Below are 26,231 nucleotides of genomic sequence, written 5' to 3' on the forward strand. Positions count from 1 at the left end.
CCCGAAGGTGCTTCTTCACCCGGTCAGTGCCTTGCAGGTGGGTGGGCTGTCGGGTTCCTAGCTGAGACCGAATCGGGTGGACACTAGCTTGCATGTGTTATTATTACCATTACCGTTACGAGGGCTAACGCACCGCCCCAGGACGCGGCCCGTGATCTCCTGCTTCCGCGGGGCCAGTACACAGCGTGGCTCCCTGAACAGATGCTCAGATGACTCCACTCCCCGGCGCTCCCAGAAGTCAACTGCCTTTTAATAACTGTCTGATACTTAGAGCTCCCCGGGGGCCTCGTGAAGCATCACCAGTCGTTAGACCGGCGCTCCTGCCAAGGATTAATTGTGCGGTGATTAGGGAGTGGCTTTGCACCAGGGCTGGAAACCGGAGTCGTCAGTGAACAGCATCGAATCATCCCAGGGCACTGTAGGGGACTGTCCTCGGAGGGACTGTCCCTCCGAGTCTGTGTGTCCGGGCAAGAGTGAAACTTGAAATTACCATGGGTCTCGGGAACCAGATTTCCCACAACCCTCTGGGGGGAAGCAGGTGTATTTGATCAGTGACCGGCGTGATTTGGGGGGAGGCTTGGAAACTATCCAGTTCACGGTGGCATCACCCCCTTGAGGACGCAGGCGCAGCCCATGGGCGAGTGTGTTTCCTGGGGGGCGGGGGAGGGCTGCGGTGCTGGCGGCTGCTGCCCTTGGCTCTTCCCGGTCCGTACAGAGGACGCGATGGTGATGGGCGGTGACGGTGCGCCGTGTCTCGCCGGGACCCTCCCCTGCTGTGTTTACTCACCCTTCACCCACCACACACCAGGGTGCGGGAACAGCTGGCAGAGGGCATGCGCGTGGGGGCAGGGGACAGGTGTGAACTCTGTTCAGCTCCGGGCCCAGAGGTCCTCCCCAGAGCCCACGGATGCCCCCGAGGACCCCTTCTTCCATCTGCCCTCTTCCTCACACTGATCTCAGCAGGAAGGGCCCTGTCTGTCAGGAAGCCCTGGGGAGAAAGAGAAGCCAGACAGAGGAGGGAGGCCCACACCCCCAAATCTGCAGCTCAAATAGGCCCTGGGAGCCCTGAGGTGACCCCAGCACGGTGCACCCCATGGTGCTGAGACTGCCCTCCAGTGGGCCGGGAGCCGGCTCGAGAGGCTGACCCGAGTGCCACCCTCCCACCGGCTTCTGCCCCAGGCAGGCTGCGTGGACCCTGGAGGGCGGGACCCGTTCCCCTTTGAATCGCATGCTGTGCTGACAAGCTGGTCAGCCCGTCCGTGCCGGGCAGAGAGGAGGCCGGTTCCCCGGGGGCCCAGGCTGTGCTGAGGGCGACTGGGGCCTGGGGTTGTTCCGCCAGGGGCACCTCTGTGTGCCCTACCTCCCGCCCCGGTGTTCAGATCAGCAGTAAATGTTAGCGATTGAAAGTGGATCGCAAGTTGCCTTTCCCTCAAAATGTCGTGCCAGCAGACATCCGCAGAGACGGCCTATTTTGGTGTGGCGTTGCCGAGCTGTGGGCTTCCTGCGGGCCTGGAGAGAAGGTTCTGCACACAAACATGCTTCAGCGTCGCTCCGGCTGGGCGGGCCGGGCCTGGCCCTCCTGAGGCTCCAGGGGCAGCAGCATCACCATCAGAGCGGCAGGGACGGGCCCTGAGCCCGCAGGCCACCCCAGCCCCGGCCCGCGGCCCGCCTGGAGCCCTGCGCCCACGCCCGCAGCCCGGCCTGCCAGACCCCCAGGGACGGGTGGACTGTAGAGAAAGGGCCTTGGCCTTTGCCACCCTTTGTGGGGGCGGGTCTGCACAGGCCTCTGTGTGTTCTCTGAGCTGTGGGAGGGGGGGGGTTGTGGCAGACGAGATTCTCCCTCTTGGAGGGGGTGCTGACGGGAGGAATCCACGCACAGAGGAGGGATTCTTGTCAAAAGGGCTGTGAGCCAGAGGGTGACCTGACTGCAGGACCTGGGACCCGAAGGATTTCTGTTGGGGGGAGGTGGGGGGAGGGAGGGGAGGAAGGAGGGGCTGGGGGAGGAGGACGGGGAGGAGGGAGAGCAGGAGGAGGAGGAGGGAGGAGTAAGAGGGAGGGGAGGAGGGACCGGGAGGAGGGAGAGGAGGAGGAGGAGGGAGGGGTGGGGGAGGGCAGGGAGGAGGGAGAGCAGGGGCAGGAGGGGGTGGCGGAGGACGAGGAGGAAGGTAGGGGTGCGGTGGGCCAGAGCTGAGTGGCCGAGCTGGTGCAAAGGGGGCGGGGCGGGGGCGCACACACCCCCGGGGGACGGGGCGCGGGTCCGGCTTTCAGGTACCGGCCTTTTGTCTGCTGCCCTGAGCTCGCCTGTCAGCCCCGCCGTCAGAGGCCTAATCTTTTTTTCTTCGCGGGCTGAAAAGGCCCAGCATCACATCAGGCAACACACAGCTGCCTATTCTCCTTCCCCACGGAACCCAATCACTGGACAGCGTCGCTATAATTCACTCCCCAGCCCGCCCTTTGAAAAGGTGGGCGCCTCGGCGCTGCTCACCCAGCAAGATAAATCATGTACTCGAAATTAACTTCCATTGAAAGGCAGGGCGGGAAGAAAGGCCGATGGCCGTCGCGGGCGGGAGCAGCCGACGGGCGTTGATAAATGTCAGCGCGGATAATTTGGGGGCTGCGATTAAGATCTTATCTAGGTGGGAAGTACATAGAAACGACTTTAATAAAACTCCGGCCCCATCCGTGCCTCCGAGTCGGCAAGTTCCTTTTTTCCCTCGTCTTTCCCGTGTTTTGGGGCGGACGCACCCAATCCGGGGAGACCCCCATTAGAGGCAAAGTTGCAAGCAGGCCTTCACTTGAAAGGGTTAAACGGGCCCGGGGGAAGCCTCGGGGCTTCCCCTCTGGAGACAGAGGGCAGATGGCAGAAGTCTGCAAATGCCCGCTCGCTCGCAAGAAATGCTGCGCGTTCGTTCGGGTGTTGTGTCCGCACTGTCCACGGAGGTGGGCCTCAGGCCTCTGAGTTTTGCTTTCCTTTGGTCACGAACGATGTTTCGCCGCAACACAAGTTTTCCTCAAACGAAACAAAACCAGCCCCCTGCGTGCGCGCGCACGGGGCCCGGAGGCGGCCTGCTCACGGACGGACGCACGCGGCGCTCCGGAGGCACATCGGGAGCCACCGTGCACTGGGGTGTTTATTTTCGCTACTGGTGACTTCAGTGAGCCACAGCTCAAACCCCACGCCGCACGGCCCGGGCCGGTGACCGTCGGCGGTAGCTCCCAGGCCACATTCCCGCCGGCGGGGCCTGCCTGCGCTGCTGACCCGGCCCCAACGTCTGGGCAGCCGCTCTGGGCGGGGAGGGGCTTCTGCTGCCTCAGGAGGAAGTCCCACGTCTTTGACCGATGGACCCGAGGTCTGCAACGCCCGGGTGGGCGTCTCACAGGGAGGTGAGCAGGGTGGCTAGTGGGGTCTCCCGGTCCGAAGGAGGCCTGTGAGGGGCTCAGTCCCAAACCCCGCCAGCTCCAGACTCAGTATGCCATTATGGGATCGGCACGCACCCCCACGGCCGAAAGGGCCTTCTAAAGCCGGGGCAGCACCAGCTGCGGTCACGAGTACTCTGTGCCCACCCTGGAACTGACTCAGTGCACCTTGAACCCATTCCCCTCCAAGGCCAGAGACCTTGGAGGCCAGAGAGGGTGTGGGCGTCCGGGCTCCACGGTAGGTAGGAGGGGAGCGGTCTCGTCTAAGGTCTGTCTTCCGGGGCCCTGCTGCGGCACGAGGAGGAGGGTGGTCCGGGAGGAAGGAGGCTGGTGTGGGAGGGCCGAGTGGGGGGTGGGGGCCCGTGGCCCTGTCCGCTCAGCCACCCTCTAACCCGGGTCCCAGCTGGTTAGGCCCCAGCTCGCAGCTGGGGCTCAGCGAAGGTGTGCAGGGAGGAAAGAAAGCAAGAGAGATGCAGGGGGTCCAGGCAGACACCTTACGGGCTGGCAGGGAGCCTGGGGCCCGAGGGCCAGCAGCCCGGGAGGGGCCGGGACGGTTTCCCGGCCCCTGGACACTGTGTTCCGGGCACCCCTTGTCTCGGGGCAGCATCCCCAGCCTCTGCCCCCGACAGCACCCGGCAGTGTTGACAGCCCAGAGGTCTCCCGGCTTTGCCCACCTGCTCGGGCCCTGGCCCCAGGGCTCGGGGGTTGTGTTTTGACCTGAGAACAGGGCGTTTCTCCCTTTTATGTTTTGTTTTTAAACCCACGGGTGTCGGAGGGGGGGTGGGATGAGTTTCTGTGGCCAAGTTGCCGGGTTCTAAATTGTGGATTGGCGTTTGGATGGTCACCATGTGTCTGGAGACATGGGCATCTCCCCCGGCGCGCGTGCGCACACACACACACACACACACGCACACACACACATGGTCACACACGTGCTCACAAACTCGTACATACCCATGAATACGCTCACACACATCTGATAGCAGATCCACAGTGCTCATGCATGCATGCTCACACGTGTTTACACATGCACATGCACACTCACACGCTCCACACCTGCTTGCACACGCTCACATGGGTTCACACATGCACATTCACACAGTTCACACCTGTGCTCACACGTGTGCACATACACCACACACACTTTCACACCTGTCCTCACACCTGCTCACATGTGCACATGCACACTCACACTCATTCACACCGGCTCTCACACGTGTGCCCACATGTGTTCACATACGCACATGCACACTCACATGGTTCATACCCACTCTCACACCTGCTCACACATGTGCACATGCATGCCCACACACATTCACACCCGCTCTCACACGTGTGCACATATGCACACTCACACACGTGTTCACAAATGCAAATGGACACTCACACGGTTCACACCTGCTCTCACACCTGCTCACGCATGCTCACACGCATTCACACCCTCTCTCACACGTGCACACATATGCACATGCACACTCATACATTCACACCTGTCTCACACGTGTGCACATATGCACACGCACATTCACGCATTCACACCCGCTCTTGCGTGTGTGCTCGCGCGTGTGCACATATGCACACCCACACGCATTCACACCTGTCTCACACGTGTGCACATATGCACACGCACACTCATGCATTCACACCTGTCTCACACGTGTGCACATATGCACACAGACACACACATGTTCACATATGCACACGCACACTCACATGCATTCACACCCTCTCTCACACGTGCGCACATATGCACACTCACACATTCACACCTGTCTCACACGTGTGCACATATGCACATGGACACTCATACAGTTCACAGCTGCTCTCACACCTGCTCACACATGCACACACATGCTCACATGCATTCACACCCTCTCTCACACGTGTGCACATATGCACACGCACACTCACACATTCACACCCGCTCTTGCGTGTGTGCTCGCGCGTGTGCACATATGCACACCCACACGCATTCACACCTGTCTCACACGTGTGCACATATGCACACGCACACTCAATGCATTCACACCCACTTTCACGTGTGCACGTATGCATATGGACACTCACACACATGTTCACATATGCACATGTGCACTCACACGCACTCACACCGCTCTCACACGTGTGCACATAGGCACACACACACTCACACATTCACACCCACTCTTGCATGTGTGCTCACACGTGTGCACATATGCACACCCACACGCACTCACACCCGTCTCACACGTGCGCACATATGCACACGCACACTCACACACATGTTCACATGTGCACTCACACGCGCTCACACCTGCTCTCACATGTGTGCACATATGCACACGCACACTCACATGCATTCACACCCACTCTCACACGTGTGCACATATGCACGTGGACACACGGTTCACACCCGCTCCCACACATGGGCTCACACGGGCACACTTGGGAAGCTAGCCGCCCTCCCTGCTGCCAGGCACACAGGTGGCCCCGGGCCCCCAGCGAAGACCCCCTGCATGTCGTGCCCCTTCGTGTCCACCCCCAAAGCCTCGCCACTGGGGCATCGCTCTTGCGGCTGGAATGGCCCGGGCGGCCCTGGGGGGGTGGCCGGCAGAGCCCGAACGTCAGGGGCAGGGGCAGCGGGGGTCCCGCAGACACCGAGAGGTCCGCCAGGCAGGGTGGCGTCAGCGGTGAGGGTGCAGCCCGTTTCTGCACGGCCGGCCCCGGCCCCCGGCCCCTCCGGTCACACCCCGTCCCACACAGGCCCCTGCTTGGTGACGCCGTCCCTGTGCCCGGGGAGGTAGCCTCTGGCTCCCGCGGCGCCGGGTTCCGAACCTCAGCTAAGCCCTCGCTAGCTGCGTGACCCTGAGGCAGGGGCCGCCCCTCTCTGTACCCCACCGCTGTCCCGGTGGGCGAGGGGTCCGATGGCACTGGCCTCGCGGGGTGGCTGCGGAGACGCTTGCCGTGGGCTGGCGTGGGCCGCTCCGGGTCGGCACTCACAGGACCCGGCGTGGAGGCCTCAGACCACAGAGGCCGCCCTGGCAGTGGGGGCGGGGCCGGTGGGACCACGGTCCCTCCACAAACACCCGTCAGGGAGGGAGTGCAGCGGGGAGTCCTGGAAAGCAGCGTAGAGCAAATACCCCGCCCCTAAACAAACCCGGCAGGACAGGGCCGATGACAAATGATGGGACCCTGTCAGCTTGAGAGCAGATTGGACTAATGGCTCGCTGGACTTGGCATTCCCAGGATCGATATTCCATCAGGCAGGCCCGCGAGCCCAGCTCCCGAGGACAAAGGGGATCCGGCGAGAGTCTTGCACGCACGCTGTCCACAGCGCCGCCTTCGCTGTGAGCCACGTGGAGGCAGGTGGGGGCAGGGCGCCCCCGCACGAGCAAGGCTGGTGGCCCCGGGGCGCAGGTTAGCGAGCCAGCGGGCGCCCGACGGCTGAGGCCCGGTTCCAGGACGTCCAGTGCGTCCATCTGGCTCTCCCCCGGCCCCCCCAGCGGCCGTGCTGTGGGCTGTCCCCCATGCGGGCCCTGCGTCGGGCACCTCGTGCTGCTGCCGTCCTCACAGCGCCTCCTGCCCCCCGGCGGCCCCGGAGGCCGAGTTCAGCGGCGGGAACCAAGTGCTTCCTGGGCCATGGAGGGACCGTCCCAGGCCCCGGAGCGGGTCACCAGAGAGAGGCTCAGCCCCCGCATCCACTCTCTGGCGCGTTCGCTCGTGGAGGGCGAGTACGCTGTTTATAAAAGCGAGGGCCAAAGCCAAGGGCGGGAGCAGTAGGGGGTGACAGTGCCCAGGGCCGCCCTGGAGAGGAGGCGGCCTCCTCCCTGCTTTCATGGGAATTTTAAGGCCTCTGGGCCTGAATGCCACCGACCCTGGTCCCGGGAGGGCAGTACTGGGCTTGGTCGTTCTGGGACGTGGACCCTCATCTTTTCCGGGGCCGCACAGCCCTGCCGGGCCTCTGTCCGTCTACCCTGGACTCTGCCCCTACTCGGATCGCAGACACCGTGGGACCCCAGGTCTGGCTAGCCGAGGCCGGGCCTGGTGAGGGTCTCCCCACACTCCAGAGGTGGGGCTAGAGGCAGGTCAGAGCCGCTCCTTGCTGGCCGCGGGACCGGCCGGCAGACACAGCCCCGGCGGCTGACTCGGCCTGGGCTGTGGGCCTCCAAGGGCCTGCGCTTCTCAGCCCCGGGAAGGGTCACCGTTGCTTCCTCTGGGGTCTCACACAGCCGCCCCAGGCCCTGCACCGAAGCTTGGGAACCGACTTGTGCCGGAGCCGTGGAACGCTGTAAAGTGCCCTTCGCTGGGCCACCCCACAACCACACCGTCTTGAGGGCACTCACACGCGGCCCGCACCTGTACCGATGGTGAGGGAACAGTTTGCAAGGCTGGACAGGTGAGGACTGGCCGTCCCGCAGAGGTCCGCGGGGGTTGGGGAGACAGGCCAGTGGCTCGGGCCTGGTGAGTTCCGTCCTCCGTGGGCCCCCCCACCCCACCCCCCCGTGCTCTCTCATAACGTGTTTAGCCACGGTTTTCTCAGTTAACATCCACTTGGAATAATTCGTTCCTGGTTTTTCCATTTCCATACCCACCTCTGTGAGAGCTGCCCCAGGCCGGGCCAGGTTTAAGGGCATTTCAAATACAAATATGGGCTCGGCCTTTTTTAGAGGCAGGAAATCAGATTAGACCGTGAGGGGTCCGGCCAATTGAAACCAGGGGTTCGGAGAGTGCGTGTGGGGGAGGTTGGAAGTCCACTGTTGGGGTGAGGCGTGTGCAGACGCCCCTCCTGCTCTGTCTGGCACGGCCAGTTCTCCCAGGACAGGCCGGGGGGTCTCGGGTCTGGTGGGGGCCGGCGTGCAGGCCCCGGCGGGCCAGCGCCTGACTGCTGCCGCACACACGGTGTACCGTCCGTTTGTGGATGTTCCGGCCGCTCCCAGGTCATTCGCAGAGTCACCCAGACCAAGCAGGGCTGGGGGCTGAGGGCTCCTGGGGCCCGGTCTCCCCCGGCCCCGCGCTCGCTGTGCGGAGCTGAAGCCACGGGCCAGGCGGCCTCGGAGCGGGACTGAGTTCTCTCCAGCCCGACCAGAGAGCCGAGTCTGCTGGTCCTGCCGGAGCTGGGAGCACATTCTTGTGCCTGTGATGCCTTCCTGGCATGGCTTGTGGCCCGTGGGTGGCATCTGCTGAGGTTGAAAGTCGCGCAGAGATTGGGGTCCCGGGGACTTCCCCAGCCCAGGGCAGACAAGAGCACCGGGAGAGCCAGGCCCACAGGGCAGCGTTCAACACGTACACGTGCGCGCGTGAGCGAGTGTGCACACGAGGGCCCAGGCAGTGCCTCCGAGGCTGAGTGGGACTCAGGCCCCCCCCCCCCCCCCCCCGCCAGAAGAAAGCGCCGGAAGGGTGCCGGCCCAGTTCTCCCAGGTGCTTTGCAAGAAGGGATCCCAGCCAGGCAGCCCGTCCGCTTTGGCCGCCCAGGGAGGTGGGGACAGCGTGGGCACGGGCCACCTCCACCCTGCTCCCCGTACTCTCTCAGGCCCGGGGCCGTTGTAGCCAAGCACAGCGGCCTTGAGACTTCCTCCCGGACGCGCATCGATCCGCAGGGCTCGCGAGGATGCCCCCTGCCTGGCAGAGTCCTGCCGTTCCCTTTCATGAGCAGCTGGGTGCCTCTCTCCGCCACAGGGGGCTTCCTTTTGAGGCGTGGGTGGAGGACAGTGAACCACCCACCTCTTAGCCATGTGGGAGCGCCGAGGCCGGGCCGGCACGGCGGTGGCTCTTTGTGTGACCAGGCGGGTGATTCGACGCAGGCTCGGCCTCTGGGGTCTGGTTAATTACCTTTCTCCGGACCCCGGCGTGGAAAGTCATTTCCCTGAAAGGGCACGGTGAGGGGGCTCTCAGGCCGGCCTGGGCCAGGCTGGGGAGGTGGGCGAGGGTTCTCAGACTCGGTGGCCCCGCGGCCTTGGCTGTGGTGGGTTGCGGGGCGGGGGCGGGGCCATGCCGTGTGTCCTCTGGGTCAGCCTGGGGCACTGGGTTGGGCAGTGTGTCCGGGGAGAGGGTTCTAGAAGCCTGGGGGCCGTGGAACCAGGCTGGCAGGAAGGAAACGGAGACCTGGGGCTTAGAAATGTGGGAGAGTGGCGGGGGTACCGCGTTTTTGTGCCCGCACAATGAGATTTTGATGACTGATCCTTTTTCTTGATGTAAGCCGTGGAGTTAAGTGTTTGAAAATTGTTCCGGAAGCTGAGAAAGGCCTGCCCTTCTGGTCACGCTGGATTGCCTCTTACTTAGCAGCTGACAGGCCCATCTGTGGAGCTCAGGGGAGGGCCGTGGCTGGGGGCAGGGCAGCACCCCATCCCTGGGGCCCCCAGAGCTGCCCTGCCTCACAGGCCACCGTCCTGTCCCTTCTGTGTGGCAGGAGAGGGGGAGCCCGCCTTCTCGGCCTGCCCGTCTGCTCAGCCTGAGCCCCACCGGGCAGCCGGTGCCATCGGCCCCTCGCTGGGCACAGGGATCCAGGGAGAGGCCAAGGCCCCGCCTCCTCGCTCGGGGAGGGTCCCGGCGGCCGTCGCCCGCCCTTGGCCGGAACCCACAGGTGGTTCCCTGAGCCGGCGCGGGGGGCCTAGGACAGGCCAGCCCTGCCGCCCCGCTGAGTCCGCAGCCCACGGCTTGAAATCCAAGTAATTAAGGGGACGGATTAAATCTGTAAGATGTCTCCTCCTGGCCCCGTATCGCGTCGTTCCACAAATATTGTGTGCCCCTCACAGTCTGGCAGCCGCCCCTCCCCAGCCACTGGAAGTTTCCGGGGACACGTCTCAGCCGGGTCACCGCCGTGCCCATCCACCCTAATTGCCAGAAAATGGGCGAAGCGTAAACGCAGCACAGGAACTGTGTGACGGCCCTCGGCGCACGGAGGGCACCCACGCCTCCCCGGGACACAGAGAGGCTGAGGTGTGGCTTTGTTCGTGATCTTGGGGGGTGGTCGTGAAGACCATCCCCACCGCACACCCAGTCTTGCATTTTTAACGGCCCTGGAGGGTCTGCCACGCCTCCTGATGCTGGAGAAAAGGGAGCGGGCTGTCAGCTGGGCCTGGCACGCTGGACGGCCAGGCTGGACCTCAGGAGGCCCCCGGCCGTCAGCTCCTGGTCCTGGTGCCCTGTGGACCCCAGAGGAGGGCGTGGGGGGTGCACACACCCCCCCCCCATCCCGTCCTGCTGGAGCTTCTGCAGCTTTCGGTGGTGAAAGCCGGGGTAGATGCCGGAGGGTCTGGGAACGGCGGGCTGTTGGGAGGGGCCGCAGGCGGGTGGGGCGAGGGGACCCAGGGTGACAGGCTGAGCCCAGGCCAGGCGCAAAGGGAGGCCGCCGGCCCCAGAGAGGACCGTTGGAGGCTGACTTCCCACTTCTGCGGAGAACTCGTTCTGTGTTTAGATTAGAAACAGGATATAATAAACTTGTTAACATGTCAGAATCTTGTGTTGGGACAACATAAGTGGGTGTTTGCTCCTCTTTTCTTTCTGTTGTGCAGGAAAATGCCTCAATTAGTGCCTGGCTCTTGAGGCAGGGCTGGGGGAGGTGACAGAGGCTCCGTGCAGAAGGCCACTGGGCTCGCGTGGGCCCCGGGCCTGCTTCCCCCCCCAAAGCGCACGGCCACAGGCCCGGCCTGGGCCCTCTGGGTGCGTGGGGTCAGCGGGCGACTCCCAGGGCAACGGCAGCTCCCACGCCAGCATCGGCCCACGAAAATGACCCGGGGGGGGGGGGTGGGGGCCGGTGGGGAGCACCACGTTATTTGTTTTTCAAAAAGGCTTTTCTTTTAAAAGCCCCATGTCCTGGAAGAAAGCAACACGGAGCTATTTTCAGGAATGGGTTCTAGAAAGATCAGCTCTTAATTAAAACAAAACACGGCGAGATCAAGCCATAGCCCAGAGGCCCCGACCGGAACAAAACCGTTTCTGTGGAGGCCTGCGGAAGCAGAGCGGTCGCTGACCCGCGGGCCCGCTGGCCCGCTCCCGACGTGGCTCCGTGGCTCCGTGGCTCCATGGCTCCGTGGCTCCGTGGCTCCGTGGCCAGGACCAGGAGGTGGGGCACGGAGACATGGCCTCCAGACCCAGAGAAACAGACGTGAGTCTGGACGGGGCTGACGGGGGCGGGTGGGGGCGTCGGGGGCAGGACCGAAGTGCATCCACGCGGCCTCGGGGCCAGGGCCTGGACGGGCCCGCACTCCATCCTTGGCGGCCAGAGACCCCGGAATGTGAGGGCTGGGGGGCCGTGGACGGAAGGAGGGGCCGCGACCACGTCAATAACCTCGGTGATGTAGTGAGTGAAACATCGTGAAAAATGAAACCAAATCCTCCTCTAATCTCCCCGAACAAAGGCCTTTCAGTTGGACCCGAGCGGCGCGGGCGGTGGGTATCGGCAGATCTTTTATATTAAATGTGCACCCGGCGGAATATGGATCTTATTAGGGGAGCCGCGCTCACCGCAAGCCCCTTGCCTGCACATGGTGTGCGAGGGGGTCAGGGGGCCGCATGCAGCCACACGGCGGCCAGGCGCGCGGCCGGGTCAGGACCGCCCGCCCGCCCGCCTGCGGGGACCCGCCACGCGCCTCCCTGTTCAGCGAGGGGAAGACGTGTCTCCATTTGTCACAATTCCCGAGACAGCTCGGCCCCGACACTCTGCAAACAGTCCTTTGTCTCCTGGTGCGGCCCCACGTCCCCCCCCGACAGCCAAACGGTGGCCGCTGGGGTGAGTGAGCCCCCAGAGGGACCGAGCCCCGAAAACCCAGCGACTGGTCTGCGGAAGGGTCCGATGTCTGACCGGGGGAGCCGTGCGGCCAAGGCCAGGGGCCTCCTCAGGTGCTGCCCTCCCAGGCCCCCTGGCAGCTCGGAGCAGCCCCAGGGGAGGGGTTCAGGTTTGGCAGAATAAACATCACTCAGGTGCCTGCAGGGGGAGAAATGAACCCTCCTGACTCAACACCACCACAGTCCCGCTCCTTCCAGAAGAGTCGGCCCAGGAAAGGAAATCAAATTTAGGGGCTTCCCTTACTGGCCAGAATGGTTAATTCAATACGGGGAGGAGGGGTGCTCTTGTGTCTGACTTCGGTCTCCTCGATGCGGGTTGTGTCTTCCTGCAGGGCTCTGGGAAGGCGGCTGGGAATGGAAACCAGCCCCGGACCCGCAAATTCAAACCAGCACCGCCGCCTCCTGTCCCGGGTGGGGGGGTGGGGACCGTGGGGCCCACGAGCGGGATGGCGGGGACGGGAGCCCCCGCCGAGCCGGGCCTGGGGGGGCAGCGTGGGGGTGGTGCGGGGGGGGGGGCGCAGAGGGCCAAGGCGGGCGGGGGAGACCCCAGGTTTCAGCAAGGATTACGGGGAAGGAGGCGTCGGTCCCTCTTGGCCACTGCGCACCTGGGTGCCCGGTGGAGACACGGAGGAGGGTCAACCCTCAGGTTTTGGGTGCCCACTGTGTGGTTGTAGCCCGTGCACGGCCAGGGGCCCCCAGTCCTCAGAGCTGCCTTCTCTGTGACCGGACCCCGGCATCGATCGCACTCCTCAAACCCTGGGGGTCCCCTTGCAGGGGGACCGGAGGCCGCAGGTGCCGTGGTCAGGGAATGCGTCCGTCTCTACCTGCACAGGGGCTGGGAAGCTGGCATGGCTGCCCTTGGGGACTTTTGCTGACTGAGGGGTGACATCTGTGAAATCTGTAAACCCCCAAGCGAGGTGTGGGAGGCAGAGATAAAATGCTTTCCCCGGGTGTGGTTGGAGAGAGGGGGAGCCCATGGGGACTTCCTGGAGGAGGCGTCAGTCTGTGACATGGGATCTCGCATCCTCCTCTGGTACCGTCTCTCGGGTCTGAGATGGAAGCGTGTTCCCAGGGGAAGGAAGCCCAGAGTGCTCCCGGGGGTGGGGCAGCCCCGCCCAGCCCCTCCGTGCACTCTCCTGGGGTGCTGAACGCCACCGCCCCCGTTCCTCTGCGATCCGGGAGACAGGGCCGGAAGCAGACTCGTTCTATTTGCCAGCCAGGTGATCAGACATCCTCCCTGGACTAAGTCACCCTGCCCGTCCTCCTTTGGAAAAGACACTCGTGTCCTCGTCGAGACTGAACGAGGGCATCTCTGAAAGGGGTGGGTCCCAGCCCCGGTGGCGGCCGTGGCGGGAATCGCTTCTGTCCTGAAGCAGGACACGGGGGACACCTGCAGACCCCCCACCCCCAAGGGCGGGCTTGGCTCAGTCTCTCTGGCTCCTCAGGGTCCGGGCGAGGTCGCGGGCTTGCGGGGGCCCCGGGCGAGGCTGGTTTCTTCTGAGCCCACAGGCCGCTCTGCGTTGCCACTGGCCTGGCACGGCTTGGCCGCAGCCTCTGCCAGGAGCCATCTGCGACCCCATGTGTAAACACGACCTCCAGGAGCAGTGAGCGGACAGGGCAGGACAGAGGCGACAGCTCCGGGGTGAAGGCCGGCCCCTCTATCCAGGAGGGAGCCTCTTGCTACGCCAGCAGCCTCTGGCCGTATCCCAGGCCCGACCTGGCCTCACGGCCACTGGGCCACCCTGCCAGGCCCCCTGGGCAGGAAGGGCAGCGGGGACCAAGGCTCGGACAGACCCAGGCCTGTGACCCTGCTTGGCCCGTGGCACCGGTGGGATCCTTCTCAGCCTCGGGAGAGGCAGTGGCAGCATGGTGACGTCTCCTGACCGGCTGACATGCCTCGTCGAGGGCCCAGAAGTGTCTGGATCTGCAGGCCTGGTGGGGTCTCGAGGCGCCGGAAGGAGGCAGGGATGCTGTGGCTGTGCCGGGCACCCCCTGCCAGGGCTCAGATTCGGCCGGCACTGCCCCCCACCTCCCCACGGGCCCTTGGGCCCCTGGTGTTCTCTGTGTCTCTTTCTGGGCCTCCGGGAAAACCCTGCTCCTGGGAGTCACTGCACAGCCCGGGCTGGGGCTCTGTGCCCGAGAGGCCTCCACGTGGACCGGGAGGCCGGGCCTGCGACCTCTGTGAGCCCCAGACAGGACAGTTACAGGGAGAGCCGCACTCCGTGGTACCCGCACATCTCCTGGGACGCCCTGAGGTATGCACCGTCAGCACCAGGTCACGCAGGGGAAACTGAGGCCCCAGGCCACTCAGCTGAGGCCCGCTGGCTCTGAAGGGCGCAGGGCCCGGCCCGGCAGGTGCACACTTGGAAACGCCAATGGAACACCGCCGGCAGCGGGCTCTTGGAAAGGTTTACGGGGGGGGGGGGCGAAGGGGGGGGTGTGGGTTCTAGTGAGGGATCGCGCGGTCCCTGGGGGCCCAGGCAGGGTTGTTCTAAAAGGAAGAAAGAACGCGTCTCCTGGCACCTCTCCTTTGGGGTCCGCCGGCCCTGGCGAGTTCCGGGACTCGTAACGCATTCGGCTGGCGTGAGGGGCACTGACCCCTGCGTGCCTGGAGCCGCGCGGGCTGGTGGCGTCGGGGGTCCCAGCGCTGGCGGATTCATTACGGCCGCTCCTTTGTGGGCCCCGAGCCCCAGGCCCAGTGCTGTCAGGCGGGCTGTTACGGGCATAATGACGGGCATTAGAGCCCGGGAGCAATTAACAGGCTGCTTAATTAGCAAGAGGAATTAGCGTTTGAGTGGCTGATCTTCCGTGAAGACTTGTCGAGAGCGGGCAGTTATCTGATTAAGCATTGATCGCGTCCCCTCCTCGAGGTCTGTGAATATACAACTGTTTAAATATTCCCAACTGAACTGTCTCAATCAGCAAGGGGAGAAAGGGGCCCATTGTGGGCGCTGCTGGGCGGCCTCCCTTCCCTGGCCAGCTCCTGCGGCCGGGCGGGGGCGGCAGCTTGTCCCCAGGCCCTCGCCCGGCCGGCCTGGCTGCGCGTGGGAACGATGTCCGCGGGGTGGGCCCCAGCTGTCCGTGGCCGTTCTCCTCCGGGGGCTCTCCCAGCCCCTGGCGGCCGGGTCCCTCCCTGAGCCGTGGGGGACAGGCACGGGCACACCCATTGTATAGGTGGATACGGCGAGGCCTGAGGGTCCCGTGGGGGCTGCGCAGAGAGCTCCAGGCTTGGCTGCCTGCAGACGGCGTCTGGGTTCTCTCTAGCTTGTCAAGGGGGTGTTCGAACCACGTGACCGCGTGTGCCCGGTCCCTTCAGAAACAAGCCTATCTGACACCTGGCGTGGCTGCGGAATCCCCAGGTGGGGTTTGGAAGCCCGTGGGCGCTGGGTGACGGCAGGCAGCGGCCTCCTCCAGTTTGTGAGCTCTTGCGGAGAAGGAGGACTGGCGGGGCGGGGCCGGCGACCCCCAGCCCAGGACTCTGCAGGAGAAATGCTTGTGGAGGGAGGGTAGGGAGGTGAGGGGCCCGGCCCGGCCAGAAGGGTGCACCTGGTGATGGAGGAACCACATGCCGAGGCAGGAGGTGCAAGGAATTCTCCAGAAAGGCTCCCGATCCTATGTGGCTGGCGCACCGCGTGAGGAGGGGCTCAGAGTCTCCCACGTCAGGGGCCCCAGACGCCCTCCCCGCGTGTTCTCACAAACTTAGGAGGGCTGACAGCTGGCTTCACCACACAGCGGGGAGGCAGCAGGCAGGACAGTGAGTGGACATGTTTGCTGGCCCCCCCCCCCCCCCCCGACCCCTTGGCTCGGCCCCACCAGGGCCTGGAGCCGGAGGCGGGAAACGGCCGGGGCCGCTGGTTTTAAAACCCAAAGGGAGAGCGGAACAGAGACGACGGAGAGAGAGAGGCCCAGACGGTCTCTTGTTTTGCAAAACTCAAAATAGATCTCAGCACCGTGCTTTTTAAAGACGAATCTCTGCTCTCTGCCGCGATCCTCGCTTGACCCCTCCTGGTTTCTGGCAAAGGGAGCCTGTTACGATTTGGCACTGAGCGATTTAAAATGCACAACAGCGGTGCACAGACCTTGCCAAAAGCTGATCCGTGTTGGTTTCTTGAACTTTGCTTTTCTTGTGTGCTACATCAGATATCATCTTACCCAGACGATGCCCTCGCGAGATAGGCCCCCCCCCACCCCTCAACTTTGGGGGTGCAGCCAGCTCCGTCTCCGTGCCTGGACAGAAGGAACGCCGGTTATGGTGCGGCCCGGCCCGGTTCCTGGGCACTCGGGGAGTCTTTATCGAGCTCAAATGATTAGACCTGGTTTCTGGTTTCATTTTGGAAGAGTTACTGCTAAACAGATCCATCCTGCCTGTAAAACAATGCAGGCGCTCCAGGCCCTGCGCTCCCTCCGTGCCTGAGACCCTGCCCCTTCTCCGCAGGGCAGGGGACAGGGGGACCTGGGTGGTGTCCCGCTGGGCAGAGGCCTGTTGCCTCTGACCGGAAGCAGGTCCTCCGGGGGCCGGGGAGTCCCGGCGGCCCGGCGTGCGCCTGGGGCAGAGAGCTGGATGGGGCGGTCACGGGGAGGGGCTGTGAGCCGAGCGCTGGACGGCAGGCCCTCGCTGGAAGGCTCCTGGCATCCAGGACGCTTCCTGCCTAAGGTGCTAATCCCTGAGAAAAGGGCCAACATGTTTCCCTCCGCTTCAGACGGTGCACGGGTGAAAACCCCGGTCCCCCTGGTCAGCCCCACGGCTCAGGGGGCACCTCCACTTCAGCTGAGAAGGAGTCCTTCTCAGTGCTGGAAAATGCAAAGAAAAGTCCGGGTCTGTCCTCCAAGCACATTCTTCGTCACGGTGGGCGGGTTATTTTTGGAAAAGGGGAGGCAGAACGCGTCAGGTGTGACAGGAAGCGGTGAGAACCTCTGCTCACTGCTCTCGACTGTGCCCCAGGAAACTTGGGGGCCATCAAACCCACTCTGAGTCCGTTTTATCCCTGGTGACACGGACCTTAGAATTTCCGGGGTTGCATCCTTATCCCTGCGTTCTGACCACGAAGTCGCACGTCCGCCTTCAGAAAATGAATGCCAGTGTGGAGACATCAAAAAGGAACCCACGGACCAGGACGCGGGTGGTCCACCTTGGGGACCTTCTCTCCTGCAGCGGTGGCTCTCAGACTCACGCCCGGGAGGGTCCGGCCCAGCCCAGGGGTGCTCGGGCATTGGCCGCACCGTTTGGGGCGGGCCGGCCGTGACAGGAAGCTCCAGGAGGCTGAGGAGGTCGATGCGTTTGGAGCGCGGAGATTAAACTCGAGGGCTCGTAACAGGCCCGGCGTCATGCGTGCCCGTGCATGCGTGCGTGCGAGCTGGGGCGGGACGCGGGCCCGTGTGGGCACAGACAGGCGAGCTGAGCCCCAGCACCGCGTGGCCTCCCTCGCCCCTTCCCCGCGTGCGGCTCACTTGCGTGACTCCGGGTGCAGGGCTGAGGTCCGGGGCTTGCAGTGGGGGCCTCATGGCCCAGCCGGTTCCCTGCTCGGGGTCCAGAGTGGTCCCCTTCCCAGCAGGAGATGGGGGCGGGGTCATGACCTGATTCTGAAGGCTGAGTGTCCAAGGTCGAGGGGCCGCCCCGTGCTTCTGATCGCTGGGGGACAGTTGTCCCCTGGCCGGTCCGAGGATGGGCAACACCAGGCCCAGGTGGGGTGTCAGCAGTCCCGCCCACCTCTTTCTCCCCCCGCAGCTGCTGGAACGTGAGGACTGTCTGGGCATCCGTGAGGGAACCTGGGCACATGCCCGTGTGTGTGTGTGTGTGTGCGCGCGTGTGTGCGTGCGTGTGCACACGTGAACAGATGCAGAAACGCAGAGGGCAGCGTCGAGGGCGGCTGGGAGCATCTGTGCACTTGAGACCCACGGGGACCCATCCTGGCGCTCACGCTCGGGGCCAGGATGGGATGGGAGCCCAGGGGCCTCCTTGGCAGCTTCTCTGTGGGACGTGATGCCACGGGGTGGGGGTGGGGGGTGGCAGGCTCCTCAGCGGAGTGGAAGCTCCTGGAGGGGCAAGAAGGACTCGGGAGAGACGTCTGTCTGTCCCGGCCCGGCGAGTTCTCTCTCTCTGTCCGTTCCTCTGTGTTGTGCACACACGTGTGTATGTGTGCACATGACACACACACCACGTCTGTGTGCAGACTCTGTTCTGACCAATTCAGCTGACTCCATGGAAGCTGAACTTAACACGGCAGGAGGGAAAGAGAGAAGCTGGCCGGTGGAAGGAAGGATGCCAGGGTCCCCGGAGCTGTGAGGACCACCCCCCGACCACCGCCCCGGGCCTGCGAGGCTCACACCCGTCTGTATCCACCAAGGACCTGGGGCCAGCTGGACTCGGCTGCCAGAGCCTCGCGGGTATGGGGGTGTCATCTCCTGACGCAAGGGACCTACTTCGGCCCAGCCGTTTTTACAGAAGGACCTGAAGGCACTGAGACCCCCAAGACACTCTAATTGGTCCCCTGGAAGGCCCTGGCAGTGCGCCCGGCCCCCAGGGTCTCGGGGGCTCTGGGTGACGGGCCGGCAGCCCCTCCCGTCCTGGGCAGGCAAGGAGGCAGCACAGGGGCCCTGCCGGCTGGGCCCCCGCGGCCTACGGGCAGCTGGGCTCATCCCTGGAGGCCACAAAGGGTCCGTCCGTCCCCATCCCTGTGTCCTCTGCAAACCACAAACAAAACCCCAACTCAGCAGCACCTATCAGAGCTCCGGGCGAGGCTGAGCCCCGCCTGGTCAGGTCGACAGTGTTTACAAGTGTCAGAACCTGGACCCGGGCCCTGCTCTCCACCCAGCCTTGCCAGATGGCCTCCCAAAGCCGCTCCGATCGCCGTCCGTCCGGCAGCAGAGGCTGTCCCCTCCCGCCGGGCGTGGCGGCTGCCACATCACTGCGCATTTAATTGGCACGTGTGGGGCCCGGGTGGGGGGTGCTTCTCACACTGAGGTCCGCTCCTCTCCGCCCCGAAGTTTCAGGAGCTCACAGTAGGCAGGTTCCCCGTTGTCCTGCCCTGAGCTGCTGGTCCTTTTAATTGTGGTGACGATGTCTTTCCGGGATTCCGTGGGCCCCCAGGGGCCATATATTCTGATGGGCAGCACACGACGACGGAGCTTGTTCAGAGGCCCTGCCGAGGGCAGTGAAGATGCCTTTCTTCTAGAACACTCCATCCTGCCGGCGGGCTCTGCTCTCTGCTTCCTCCTGCCTGTGCCTTGCGCAATTTGTAGCTACTTCGTTTTTGTTTGTATTGTCCTTGCGGACCCGCAAACCATCCTCAAACATTTAAATTCTCACCGAGAAGCAAGGTTCCCCTTCTGTTTCCAACGGTTCCCCACACTTGTCAGCTTTTACTGGTTTTCTCCCCGTCGGGAAGGTTTCTCCAGTTAAAACACACATATTTATTTTGCAGCCATATTCCATTTTGGGGTTAAAGTCAGGGCCAGGAATCCTGGTGATTTGTAGTTTTTCCCACTTAGGAACGGGAGCGGCCTCCGTTCAGCCCGGGTCTTTAACAAAATGGTTTTCACTGAATGCCCGGCTCGGTTCATAGACTCCCCAGTGCGTTAGTTACTTCCGAGGATTTTTTTTTTTTTTTTTTTTGCATGAGAAAAAACTTCCAAAGTGGAAATAATTTGAACTCTTACACCCGTCTACTGCGCCTGTGCAGAAAGTACACGGGTAGAGACGGCTCTGGAAACAGTAGGCGAGTCTTGGTGAGCCGTCGGGAAGGTAGCGGGTGTCCCCGACGTGAGTGCCATGGCCTGGGGGTGCTGGGTGGGGCTCTGGGTCAGCAAGGGGCGCAAGGTGGCTCTCAGTTTGTCCCAGGGTGGCCGGGCTGCCCTGGGGTCCTGCTCCCGGCCCCCTGGGAGTGAGCGTGAGGCCTTTTCCTCGGCTTGTTGCTTGTTGTGCGGAGAAGGCCCGTCTCCTCCCTCCCAGCCCTGCCCCGTGGCCCACGTCCTAGATAAGCCTGTTAAATTAGCCCCATAATACTTAAAATGCTAGTCCATTTAATATGTAAACAATGACAATTTTTTTTCAAAGGGTTTAGGATTTAAATTAGTTTTTTAAAAACCCAATTACTGCCATTTAATTCGGAGGAGAGAGTTCTTTATGTGCTAATTATATAGCTGGGAAATGAGCAATCAAGGGTACAATGGGGCATTAAGGGCACTTTTTAAAGGTTTGAACTTATTTATCAGAGTTTGGGGTTGGGTGTCTGCAGCCTGAGCAGCCCCGATGGTGGGCGCCGAGGAGGAGGAGGAGGAGGGCGGATGGGGGCCAGGAGGAAGGACAACGTGGCCGCGCGGCAGAAAACCATGTGGCCTTTATATCATCTTATGTCGACAGTGTTTACGAGTGTCAGAACCTGGACCCGGGCCCTGCTCTCTGCCCGGATTACTCGCTGGCCAGCGGGCAAGGAAGGGGCTGCCGGGTGGAGGCCAGATGGGAAACCCCAGGCCTTGGGCTCCTGCAGGTGACATCCACACAGAACCTTCTAGAACTTTCCAGAACCTTCCAGAGGAGCACACATGCCCCAGGAGGCAGATGGGCTACAGCATTCGTAGTTCACTGCCTCAGACCCTGGATGCTAGGTAAACGTGGGAGGCGGCTTCTCAACCCGCCTCCACCGCGCCCTCCTTCCTCCCACATGAACCTGGAATGTTCTAGAACCATCCCGTTCGCACTCCTGCCTCTGTGAGTAAGCACCTCCACTTCCTAAGAGAGAGGCGACGAATCATTTTAAACAGAGCTTGTCTTCAAAGCAAAGGGGCCCTTATTTTGGCCCAGTATTCCTTGGGGACTTGCCTGGGGGAGCACTGGCCACATCCAGTTAGGAGTTCTCTCCTTCCTGGAGGGACCCTGGGGTGGGGGGTCGGAGACGGAGGCCTGAGGTGGCCTTGGCAGGTCTGCCCAGTCAAGTGCACACACCGGGGACCACAGCCTCATGCAGCACAAACACCGAGCTCCCGCCCTCAGTTTATGGAAAACTAGGCTTGTCATTGACAGGAAGCCATATCGAACGCCCTGAGCGGAGCGTGTTTACAGGAGACGCCAGGGTGAGCTTCAGAGGAGCTTAAATGTTGAACATCTACACTGGCCATGGAGACCCTCCTGCATCCAGCGGGGTGGCCGTGAGGCCCCGGCGTGGCGGCCACACTTGCTGCCTCCTGGCAAAGACGGGAGGGACGGCCTCGACTGGGTGTTGGAGACGAAACCACTGGGTTTCTTGGTGGGGCTGACTTCTACCGGTTCCAGGGCGCGCCCTGGGGTGGGAGCAGCTGTGTCTTACCCAGAGGAAGACTTTGCTGAAGTTGGAGCCATGGGTCACGCAGGGCAGGACCCCCAGAGCCGCCCTTCCCCGGCGAGTTCTTACAAACCCAGCCGGCCGGCCCCCGGCCACCGCGCCGCATCCCACCCGACTTCTGCGAAAGCCCACGACTCGTGGGGCTGTTCATGCCCCATTTGCGGCGGCTCAAGGCCTGGCTGAGGGATCCGGCATCCAGTGAAGCCAGAACCTTGGGCTCAGGGCAGACCCACGAGGGTGCTCCAGGCCTGGGCCCTCAGGGTTGGTGGCCGATGAGGAGGGCGGCCTGGCACGGAAACTCCCCAGCTAAGGGGGGTTGTGTGGAAAGGGCCAGGGAGGCAGCAGCGTGTGGAGGAGCGTGGGAGTCCAGAAGGGTCCCCGGAGCGTGGCCTGCGTCTGGACTCGTAGAGACTAGGAGTTGGCTGGCACAGGAGCAGACGGCAGGGCAGGGGTCGCCAGGCGTAGGGCACGGCCGGGGAGCCGCCGGGAGGCGGGAAGGTGGGTCCGGGTTGGGGCTGCGGGGCCTTGCTGGCTGCGGCTTCAGAGCCCGCGGCTGTGACCGCCGGCGGGGACGTCTTGGGCCCGGGCCTCCAGCGCCTCCCGCGGGCACGGAGGGCAGGCGGGGCAGGAAGAGACCCGTGAGCAGCGGGGGCCGTGACCTAATTGGTCCAGGAGAGCGAGCGTCGGCACCCAGAGTGTTCAAAAACAGCGAAGATTAATCTTAAAGCGATTAGCCAACTTATTTTCTTTTTCAAGACATTAGCTGGTCAAAAATGACAAAAATGTCCTTAAGCCGCGTTGAGGCAGAGGCAAGGAACAGGCAGCCTTTTGTCTGGTGGGGGGGGCTGCCCGCGGAGCCTGCGTGGGGCTCGCGGGAGCCCATCGCCCCGCACGCCGGTGGAGGGAATCTGCGCTCCGGAGCCGCGGATTAGCCCGCCGGGCGGCAGGGGGGCTGCTGGCCACCCACGGGCCAGGGCCTGGGGTCCCGTGTCCACGTGCCGGCCGCCGGCTGGGTCTTCCCCGCACTCCTGGGTCCCCTTGCCACTCAGGGGCCTCGGTCACTGCGAGGAGCGCCGCGGCTCGGGAGGGCAGGTGTGAAGGCAGGTGGGCCGCAGGGGCGCCTGTGGTCCTCACTGCGGGCCTGGGTGGGAAGGGCGGGCCCAGGGAGGCCTTTCCCCTGGGCCGGCTCTTCCTGTGCTGCAGACACCGTCCTCGGGCCCGACGTTTCCTCAAGAAAAGAAAACACACGAGTCCGTGTTTCTTATCTGAGGGGCAAACAATGAGATTGTCGCCAGCCCGGGAAGGGGCTTTCGCAACAAATCCGGTGGACGGGGCCGGGGGCAGCGGGCCCAGCCTGGCGGCCTCTGCGCTCGGCCAAGGTGTGCGCCCCCCCCACCCCCACCCCCGACCCCAGGCGGCAGGTGCCACACCAGCTGTGAGCCCAGTAACTGGAACCCGCCTGACGCAATGCGCCCGGCGTGGCAATGACAATTAAAGGGTCTCTTCCCCGGCTTCCTTCCGAGCACTCGCATTGTGGCTCTGAGCACCCCCCCCCCCCCCCGCCACGGGGGCTTAGGCATAATTATAGGGTCAGGTTACCCCGAGAAACAGGTATTGGCATTGTTGAGTCCGGTGCTGGACCCCAGCCGCCCCCAGCCCTCCCTTCCCCTCGTCCCTCGGCTGGTCCCCCAAGTGCCGTCCCCCTCCTCAGTGTCCTTCGCCCGCCCAGGGAGGGTGAGGCTGGGGAGGGGCCTGGACCATGTCTCGGGGGCCCGGTGGGGAGCTGGGAGAGGAGCAGGGGGCGTCTCTTGTTATTTCTACAGCAGCTGGAATTAAACGTCCAGGTGCAAGGAGATCGTTTGGCTCCCCCATTGTCCGGAGCCATGGGACACGGGACGGGGGCCAGGACGGGGCACGGGGTGCCGGCCAGGGGCCCAGGAGCTGCCCCTGGGAAGAGAGAGTGAAGCCTGCGCGGCCTGGCGGTGGGCCCACGGGTCTCGGCCTCGAGCTGCACCCAGCGGGGGGGGGGGGGGGGGGGGGGGGTGGCGACCCCCCGCCACTGGCCGACGGGGGCGCAGTGACTCGGGGCACCGTGAAAGTGGAAGCCACCGCCGTCAGCCCACCTGCCCCGGGCAAGGTGATGGTGGCAGAGGTGAGGGTGGGGCCGGGAGGTGGGGGCGCCCGGGCTCGCCGGCCCCAATCCTCACCGCATGCCGCCTGTCCTACAGACAAGGAAAGAGGACTCAAGGTCACTTCTCTAAGGACGGATGGTGTCAGAAGTCTGGAGGCCGGGATTTAAACCCAGGCCCCGCCACGTCCGGGGCCCCGCCCCCCCTGTTTTATCGTCCCTGTCTTGCCGAGTGGCAGAACGGGGAGAAGCTGGTCCCTAGGTTTTGGACACAGTGACCCCTGAGTCACTGCACCCACAAGTCAGCTCTGTGGACTGCTGGGCTTTCTGAGGGACAGAGGCCCTGGACACGGGATGGACAGAGAATGGGCTCATGGGATATCTCCTGAGGGGCCCCCACCACCCCACCTCTGAGTTCTGGCAAACACTGCCCCATAGGTGGTTACAGGCCCCCCCGTCTCCACACGCGAACCCCTTCCTGGGGCAGCGTGCTGTCCGTGTCCCATGCTGTCTGTGCTGGGACGTTGGGAATGGTTCACGGGGCTCTGAGGAGAACGAGGCAGGACGTGCCGTCTCCCCGCACGCCTGGCTCTGGGCCGGGGAGGGGCTGGTCCAGAGGGCTCATCCCAGTGCTGGGTCGTCAGACAAATGCGGTGGGCGGGGAAGCCGTCAACGGAGTTCCATCCCATTGTAGAGAGGAGGAAACTGAGTCAGAGGGAGGCCATGGCCGCAGGGAGTCCAGCCCCAGCCCGGGATGTGCAGACCAGCCTGGGACGTCATCCCTGCTCTCACCCCTTTCCCTCATCCAGGCATCCAGGGGACCGGGGACAGGGCTCCTGCAGCGGCACCCTCCGGCGGCCCCCGGGCCCCCTCTCCCCTCTCTCTGACCTCACAGCTGCCAGCCCGAGAGCCGGCATGTGAGGCGGGTCACACGATGCAGATTTAGATGTGTGCCTGTCGCACAGGAAACAAGGAATGCAGAGCCCTCCCCCTCCCGGCAAAGCCCCATCATGTGTGAGAGATCAGTTCCGGGGACAGTGGTAGCTGCCAGGGGGATGCCACCCGCGCTGTCCCCAACTGCCCAGGCAACGAGTGTAGGATGCTTCTTTCCAAGATCCCAGAATGTTCCGGTAGCAGCACCTCTCCCTGGAGTGCCCGAGTCCTGGAAACCAGGGAGGTGCTGCAAGTAAGACCAGATGTGGCCGGGTGCAGAGGGGACGCCCTGGAGGGCTCCCTGGAGGAGGTGGCTTTGCGTGGATAGAGGAGGGTGGAGATTTCCCCGAGAGGAACAAAGGGAAGCTTGAGAAGGATTCCTTCTCGGGTGCGTAAACCCTGAGATAGCTTCTCACCTCCACGCAGCAGCTGGGAATCGGGTTTCCTACAAAGTGGGCTCTTGGGAAGTGTCCCTGACACCAGAGGAAAGCCTCGCTCTTGGGACTGCCTGTTCGGGGTTCCTGCCAAAGAGCAGAGCCGCCCGCCCTCCTGCCCTCGCGGCCGCAGCACCGGCTGCTTGGACCTCGAGTGTCCAGGAGCGCCAGGCCAGCCCCTCCCCACCAGTGTCGCCATCCTGGGCGCTAAGATGTCTCAGGTCCCTTGTGGGGGGGGGGGGGGGGGGGCCGGGGCCGGGGGCGGCTGGGGCCTCCGGGGCTGGGTGGGCGGGTGGGAGGCCCAGAGCCCACAGACCTTGGCTCTTGGATGCTGTTCATGACAAGCTTGTGTTCTTAGGAAAGGACGGGGGGGACCCCAAATCCCTCTTGAAGTAACAGCGTGTCCCCCGCCACCTCTTCTTCTGTGTAATCTCAGGATCTCGGGGGGGAAGGGTGTGGGGCCGCCTCCGTCCTGACCGAACAATGCCGCGGAGCTCTGGGTGGAACCCCAAGGGTCTGGTCCAGATTCAACAGCACTGACTCTGCACCCACGTCTCCAAGGACTGAGAGAAAACCCGTCGGTTAGATACATGAGGGATTCGCCGGGCCCGTCCTGAGGGGCTGGGTCTCAGGGCGCACTGTCGGGGAGCCGATGGGTGAGGCTGCATCCGGTTCTGTATCCCAGGCACGCCTGCTGCGCCCCCGGGAACGCCCGGCCCATACCCCGGGTCTCCCAGCGCCATGCTGCCCGCACGCCTGTGCCCACCTCCCGGACCATCACCTTCCCCAGTTCCTGTGTGGGCAGAAGGTGGGTGCGGCATCCTCCGCTTCCCCCCCTGAGGTGTCCTCATCCGAAGAAGCCAACAAGACGTCCTCGTTTCCGGGGCCCGGGTTTCCCTACGCTCTGCGGCTGGCCCCAGGAGTGGTCGACAAAGTTCACCCGGAAGGCAACCGAGAGGGCCTGGCTGTTTGTCACAGACTCCTCTTTTTGGAATACGGTACTGGCCCCTCGGGAGGTTTGGGTGATGTGGCCCAGAAAGTTCGGGAAAATTCCAGAAAGTTCCCGAAGGCTTCCCTGCTCTGGCCTAGCAGGTGTCAGGGCACAGGCCTTCCAGCCATGTTGGGGGGGGGGGGGGATGTGGCCTCGTGGTCACTCAGCCGTCTAAGTGAGGTGGGTGGTCTCAGAGGACCTTGGGGAAGGAGCCGCGTGCGCAGGCCTGGGGCTGGCTGGTGGATCCG

The 26,231-nt window shown here is 63.8% G+C and overlaps 1 protein-coding gene across 5 annotated transcripts in view; it reads left to right on the forward strand.

Moving 5' to 3' along the window:
• The first annotated feature begins 24,338 nt into the window (after nt 1-24,338).
• Nucleotides 24,339-26,231, forward strand: part of PRDM16 (PR/SET domain 16) — a 255,306-nt gene continuing 253,413 nt past the window's right edge. For 3 of the 5 annotated variants that reach the window (XM_040459139.1, XM_040459149.1, XM_040459158.1), the window contains exon 1: nt 24,339-24,811. The gene's annotated coding sequence lies outside the window, so the exon portion shown is untranslated. The remainder of the gene's footprint in view (nt 24,812-26,231) is intronic. The other 2 variants (XM_040459122.1, XM_040459129.1) reach the window with 1 other exon arrangement.

This window comes from Herpailurus yagouaroundi, unplaced genomic scaffold, assembly GCF_014898765.1.
Source record: "Herpailurus yagouaroundi ecotype Mexico unplaced genomic scaffold, PumYag 77, whole genome shotgun sequence".
NCBI classification, from domain to species: domain Eukaryota; kingdom Metazoa; phylum Chordata; class Mammalia; order Carnivora; family Felidae; genus Herpailurus; species Herpailurus yagouaroundi.